General features: G+C 56.0%; 1 pseudogene; it reads right to left on the bottom strand.

Moving 5' to 3' along the window:
* LOC125042371 overlaps positions 1-6,718 on the bottom strand; it is a 12,030-nt pseudogene extending 5,312 nt beyond the window's left edge.
* Between the last annotated feature and the right edge of the window lie 471 nt (positions 6,719-7,189).

Genomic DNA, 7,189 nt, shown 5'->3' with positions numbered 1-7,189 from the left:
TACTTTACATCCTAAGTCTCCATTCTTCATCATTACAACAAAAGCTCATCAGCTCTGAGCCTCGGATACCTGAAATCCATTCATTTTCGCTTTCTCTTTTTTCTTTATATAAGGATCACGTGACCTCAACATTGGTGAGCCCGACATGCGGTTAGCCATAGTCATCATGCGGTCATGCACAGGATTGGAAACAGGACAGAAAGGGGGGGGGGGGGGAGGGGAGGGGAGGGGGGGAGGGGCGTTGAGGGGAGGGGTGGGGGGTCAGGTCATTACATTATAGAAGGGGGGGGTTGTATTTTTAAAAATGACTTTAGAATACTCTGACTGATCCTTATGTTTTTGTAAATAATGTAAGAATTATATATATATAACGAAAGATATATCATATTTACCATATATATGTTTCTCTTTTTTCTTCAGATATATGATATATGATAGATAAATGAATCACATAGAGTGATGAGAAGGAAGGACAGATTATGAAGAGCTGTAGGTACCAACACAGACGGTACAGTGACTGAGGTACCGTAATAAGGTACCAAAGTTGAGACTATATTGGTTCAGGTACTGTACCTCCAATAAATTTACTGATACCATAAATTTAACTAAATCCTCATATCTATATATCACTTTTTTCTACGAAATGTAATGAAAAACTGGAAAATTAATGATATGCAATATTAATGGCATGAAAAGTATAATCAACCTTATATTTAAGAACACAAAACTTAATATGATATATAACTTATAATTCAAATCAGTAAAAGTATATCAATCTATTTTTTTTATTCAGTTTTTAAAAGTGTTTATTCAATTATTTTGTTCACCTTAATTTAGGGGCAGATCTAAAGCAATAATAATAATAATAATAATAACAATAATAATTATCCGAATCATAATATTAACAATGATAATAATGATAACAATAACACCAACAACGACAATATAGATGATAGCAAAAACAATTACAATAATAACAGAGAAGCATAAACATTTATTCATCGATATTAATTACTCTTTGTTTCATTATATTTGTTTGTATTAATATTTTTTTTTCTTCAGATCCACCACTGCCTTACTGTGAACTTACCTTAAAGAAACATGGTATGAAATTATTACAATATTTTTTTCCCCATTAAAACCAATTATTATTAATGATCTTTTTCTATATATAAAACTACAAAGCAAAATAACGTGCAGATTTTAAAGATGCCAATTTCATTAAAATAAGAGAAAAATAATTTTCTCTATTTACTTTTCCCTTTTATCTCTTTATTCTTTTCTTTTCATTTCTATCTGTCTTTTTTCATATTTGTCTTTTTTTCCCTCTCTTTCATCCCATCCTTTTCCCTTCTTTCTGTTTCTTCTCTCTCTTCTCCCTTTCTCTCCTCTCTCTTCTCTTTTTCCTCATTTCCATCCCACCCTTCTCTTCTCTTCCTCTTTCTTCTCTCTCCCCCCTTTCTCTCCCGTCTCTCCTATCTCTCCTCGCGTCCATCCCATCCCTCTTTCCTCCCTCCCTTTTCCCTTCATCCCTCCCTTCTTTCCTCTCTTCTCCTCCCTTACTCTCCCTTCTACCCCTTTCCCTCTCCTCTTCCTCCTCCCTCCCTCTCCCCTCCACACCCCTATCTCTTCCTCTATCCCCCTCTTCCCCTCTCTCCACTCTTCCCCTCCCTCCTTCCTTTCCCCTTCCCTCTTCCCCTCCTCATCCCACCCTCCTCCCCTCTCCCCTCTCTCCCTCCCTTTCCCTCCACATCCCACCCTCCTCCCCTCTCCCCTCTCTCCCTCCCTTTCCCTCCACATCCCACCCTCCTCCCCTCTCCCCTCTCTCCCTCCCTTTCCCTCCACATCCCACCCTCCTCCCCTTTTTCCCCTCTCCCTCCCCATACCCCCTCCTCCCCTCTCTCCCTTTCCCTCCCCTCTCCCCCCTCTCCCTCCCTTTCCTCCCCTCTCTTCTCACCTGATTCTTGGCCTTATCCGGGCTGGCGTTCGGCGGGGGGGTCGGTTGCGGGGCGGGGGGTTTCTTGCTCGCCTTCAGTGTCTTTGTTCCTTGTTCCGGTGTCTTTGTTTTGCCTGGTTTGTTGCGTCCGTCGCTCATCAGGACGGAGAAGAATTTCTTCCTTTGCCTCATGATCTTCTCCTGCTTCTCTTCGTCCTGTTGGTGAGGGAGAGGGGTTAGTGGGGGGTGAGGAGGGGGGTGGGGAGGGGGGTGGGGAGGGGGTTGGGGAGAGGGGTGGGGAGGGGGTCGGGGAGGGGGGTGGGGATGGGTGGGGACGTACGCACGTCATTCGCTATCTTACTCAATCATTCATTCATTCATTCATCCATTCACTCACTCACTCACTCACACACACACACACACACACACACACACACACACACACACACACACACACACACACACACACACACACACACACACACACACACACACACACACACACACACACACACACACACACACACACACACACGCACATACACACACACACGCACACTGATTCATTGGTTAAATTGTTAATGATTAACCTCAAAGTTCTTATATCTATCTAAATTATATTTACATCTATCGCTATACTTATAACTATATGTACATCCATATCTACACCTATATCTATTTCTATATTAATATCTGTATCTATCTGTCTGTCTAGATGTATGTATGTATGTATGTATGTATGTATGTATGTATGTATGTATGTATGTATGTATGTATGTATGTATGTATGTATGTATGTATGTATGTATGTATGTATGTACGTACGTACGTATGTATGTATGTGTATGCCTATAGCTGTATCTATCTCCATGTCCGTCTATCTAGCATTCTCTCTGCTTATCTGTCTATCTGTCTGTCTGTCTGTCTGTCTGTCTGTCTGTCTGTCTGTCTGTCTGTCTGTCTGTCTGTCTGTCTGTCTGTCTGTCTGTTTGTCTGTCTGTCTGTCTGTTTGCCTGCCTGTCTGTCTCTGCTTATCTCTGTCCCTATACTTGTTTCGTGGTTTCAATGATTAGCTATTTTTCTATCTATTCATGTTTCACCCCCCCCCCCCCCCCGCCCCGCCGCCCTTACCTCCGTGTGCGGTATGAGCTCCGCGGGCGGCTGGTCCTCGGGCGCCGGCGGGTCGTAGAGCGGGCCGCTGCGGTACTTGTCGCTGAGACTCCTCCCGGGCCTGCCGTCGGGCGAGCCTCGTTCGTCGTTCTCGTCGTCGTAGTCGCCGTCGGGATGCTGGTCGTCGTGGTCGTTGCGGCGCTCGTCCGGCGACTCGTCGTAGGCCGCCAGGTCGTCTCGGGAGCGGGAGCGCGCGGCCTCGCGGTTGCGGTTATCGCGGGAGTCTCGCGAGTCCTTGGAGTCGCGGCGCTTCGTCCCGTAGCCGTTGTGGGTGTCCACGGACACCTCCCTCGTCTTGGTCTCGCGGACGTCCCTGCTGCTGTGGCGCACCTGCCGCGGCGTCGTGTCCAGCCGCTCGCGCGACCGGTCAAGGTGCTCGCGAGATCGGTCCAGCCGCTCGCGCGACCGGGCCAGCTGCTCGCGGGACTTGCTCAGCTGCTCGCGAGACCGGTTCAGCTGCTCCCGGGAGCCTCGACGGTCCCTGAGGGAGGTGGTGTCCTCCAGGACGTCGGGCAGGCCTCGGCGGGCGCGGCTGTCCTCCCGCACCTCCTTCTGCTCAGAGCGGTGGTACTCGTCGCGCTGCGCCCGCTCGTGGCGGAACTCGTCCTTGGCGTCGTCCTGGCGTCGCTCTTCGTCGGTCGAGGACCCGCGGAACTCGGTGAACTTGGCCAGCGGGTCGACGTCGGGCTCGTCCTGCGGGCGCGGGTCGTAGAAGAACTTGATCTTGATTCGCTTCTTCTTCTTCTCTTTCTTCTCCTCCTTCTGCTTCGACGCCTTCGCCGCGCGCTCCTTCTCCAAGTTGTTTTTCCTGTTCCTTTCCATCGTGGGCGGATCTTTGCGCTGTTCTCGGGGGCGGGACGAAGTGCCCTCTCTGTGGGCACGTGTGGGCGTGGTCTCCCTGTGTCCGCGCGTGGGCGTCGCCTCCCTGGGCAGGCGCGTGGGCGTACTTTCTCTGTGTCCGCGCGTGGGCGTGGTTTCTCTGTGTCCGCGCGTGGGCGTGGTTTCCCTGTGTCCGCGAGTGGGCGTGGGCTCCCGATGTCCGCGCGTGGGCGTTGTTTCCCTGTGGCCCCGGGTCGGCGTCTGCTCCCTGTGCCCCCTCGTGGGCGTCGGCTCGCGGATGGCGTGGTTCTTCTCGCGCGGGGGCTTCTGCGGCCGCGGCAGGCTGTCCTTGTGCGGCTGCGAGTGGACGCGCTCCGTCACGGTCTCACTGCGCCGCGAGCGGTGGTTGGAGGTGCGCGTCACGGACGTGGACTGCGACTGGTTGGACACCACGAGCGACTTCTTGCCGGTGTCCTCCATGACGAGGCTGAGGGCGTCCACTTCGTCGATGGTGAGGGGCATCATCTCCTCCGGCCGGTACGGGATGACGCCGCTCTCCTTGATCCCAATGCGGCCGTTCCTCGCCGCCTCCTCCTCCTCCTCCTCCTCCTCCTGCAGCTTCTCCCGCTGCATCACCTGGTCTCGGATTCGGGCCAGCGGGTCGACCGTGCGCCGTCGGTGTTCGGCCTCGGAGTCGGACGTGTCTGAGAGCAGCGGCACGACGTTCCGGCGCGGCTGGCGGGTCTGCGGCCTCCTGAGCGGCGGCGAGGGCGAGCGGTCCGTGCGCCCGAAGCCGTGGTTCACCTGCCGCACCAGCGTCGCCGACGTCAGGTTGTTGTGGATGTTGCCTCCCCGCTGGTGGTGCTTCGAGCTCGGGTAGTGGTCCGGCTCCCGCTCGTAATGGTAGTTCTGGTGGTGCTTCTGCTCGTTCTTGATGTGCTGCGTCTTCACCTGGTACTGCTTCTGCTGCGACTGGTGCTGCCGCGTCGGCGAGGGGGAGGAGCTCTTGTGCGTCTTGCGGGACCTCGACGGCGCCTTCGGCAGGGCGTCCGTCTGAACGCCGACAGACGACATGTTAATGTTGTTGTTGGATTGTTCTTTGTATTCCTCCAAGAGGTCCTCGGAGCTGAGCATGCGCCCCGGCATGATGTCCTCGTGCAGGAGTCTCTTGAGGTTGTCTTCCGGCACCTGGTAGCTCTCGTAGGCGTCGTCGTCCTCCTGGTAGTGGTTCTTTGGGTTGGCGTCGCGGAAGTGGTCCTCGTACTGGTCCTGGTACGGCCGGTGGTCGTCGTCCGTGATGATGATCTTGGCCGAGTACTCGCGCTCCTGGCGGGCGTTGCGGTAGTTTCTCTCGGCGTCGCGCGCGTCCTTCTTGTTGACTTGAGCATAGACGGGGGCGTCCCTGGGCGGGGAGTCGCGCGGGGGGGTGGCGCGGGGCGGCAGCTCCCGGGTGGGCGAGAGGCGCCGCACCGTCTGCACGGTGGCCATCGGGAGGCTGCCAGTGTAGCTGAAGGGCTGGTTGTTGTTGTGGTTGCGGAAGCGGTCGGGCTCGAGCGTCCCGCGCGGGCTGACGTCCATCTCGGTCTCCAGTATGACGTTGGTGTGCCGCGTCCCGTCGGACTCCGCGTTGAACTTCTTAATGATGTTCCGACCTTGTTCTTGTAAGGCTTGGGCCGCGACATGTCGTCGTCGCTGTCGGAGAGCGTCGTGGTCGGCAGGTGACCCACCGACTTGAAGCCTTGCAACCGCCCGCCGGACACCTGGCTGTGCTCGGTCAGGTTGTCCACGGACTTGTAGCCGGCGCTCTGTGCTCGGTTCAGCTTGGCGCCGTGCTCATCACGGTCGTAGAAGGCGTCGACCGACTTGTAGCCGATGACCGGGTCCTGGTCGCGCCCCGCCAGGTGCTGGTACTTGTACGACTGCGCCTCGTTGTTGTCGTAGTAGACGGCGTTGAGGTCGGGCACGGACTTGTGGCCGGCCAGGGGGTGCGGGCGGCGCGCCAGCGGGGGCGAGTCCAGGTCGGAGTCCGGCAGGTGATCGGCCGAGCGGTGGCGGTGCGCGAGCGGGCCGCCGTTGGGCAGGGGGGAGGGGGACGGGTGCGCGGCGCGGTTGACGTCGCCCTTGACGCGGCGGTTGATGGGGTTGGCGGTGCGCGCGGGGGGCAGCGTGCGCGGGCGCCCTCGCGGCTCGCCGTTTAGCACGTTAGTGTTCTTGGGCCCGGCGTTGTTGCGCACGTTGTTCACGATGACGTTGTTATAGTGGTGGTGCGCGAAGTTCTTGTTGTTCTTGTGCTTGGGTCGGTCGAGCGAGCGCGTGTTGCTGGCGAGCGCCGCGCCGGCCGTGTCGCAGTTGACGTGGTCCAGCAGCTTGACGAGGTCCTCCGCCTGCTGCTCCAACTCGCGCGACGACAGGTTCACGGGCTCGCGGTGCACGGCCGCGCAGTGCGCCCACTCGTCCTCCTGCGGCGCGCGCACCAGGTTGTTCTTGATCTGTGGCTGCTTCTGGCCGCGTGGGATGTGCTTCACGCCCACGTCCTTGTTGAAGGACACGCGCTTGTCCGAGCGCTCTGACTTGAGGGACTCCGTGCGGACCACACGGGCGTGGTTGCGAGGCTCGGGCGGGCCAGCGGGCCGCACCATGGGCATCGTGATGGGTGCCCTCACTCGCGCCCGCGCCTCGTACGCCCACGCCCCATATCACGACGGGGACACACTACGGCGACACATCCACGGTCCGGCTACGTCGGCTGGGCGGTCGCGGCTCGGGCGTCCGTCAGGTCAGGCGGTCCTGCAAGAAACAAACGCCGATTAGATACGTCATGAGCGCGCAGGAGGACAGTCCTCCCGGGCCCGATTCCCCTGGCCGAAACCGGGTCCCGGACGCGTCATGCGGCGTGGGCGGCGCCCTTGGTGTAGGCCGACGCCCGAGGGCTGGGTGTTGGCGGCGCCGGCGCTGCCGTCCACAGGGCGGCGGCGCAGAACACCTTTTTACGGAGGCTGGAATGCGTGCCCGGTTTACTAATTGCTCTTAGCCGTGTTTCTGAAATAATGATCATCCTATAACGTGCCTCTGGAATATTAATTACCTCCAAATCTCTCTATGGAATACTGGAATACTTGCCTCCTGCCACACACAAGCAGTGCCGGCTGCGAAGGAGAGGCTGGTCTGACTCGCTCATTCACGCAGACTCAGTGTTTCATTACGGTGCCCTGCTACTGGCATTTCCGACCTGGTGACGTGGCATCACCCGTTTAAAGAAATAAT

Source organism: Penaeus chinensis, chromosome 32 (genome assembly GCF_019202785.1).
Source record: "Penaeus chinensis breed Huanghai No. 1 chromosome 32, ASM1920278v2, whole genome shotgun sequence".
In the NCBI taxonomy this organism is placed as follows: Eukaryota; Metazoa; Arthropoda; class Malacostraca; order Decapoda; family Penaeidae; genus Penaeus; species Penaeus chinensis.
Note: the sequence above shows the minus strand (reverse complement) of the source record. Positions and strands in the feature narration are given on the sequence as shown.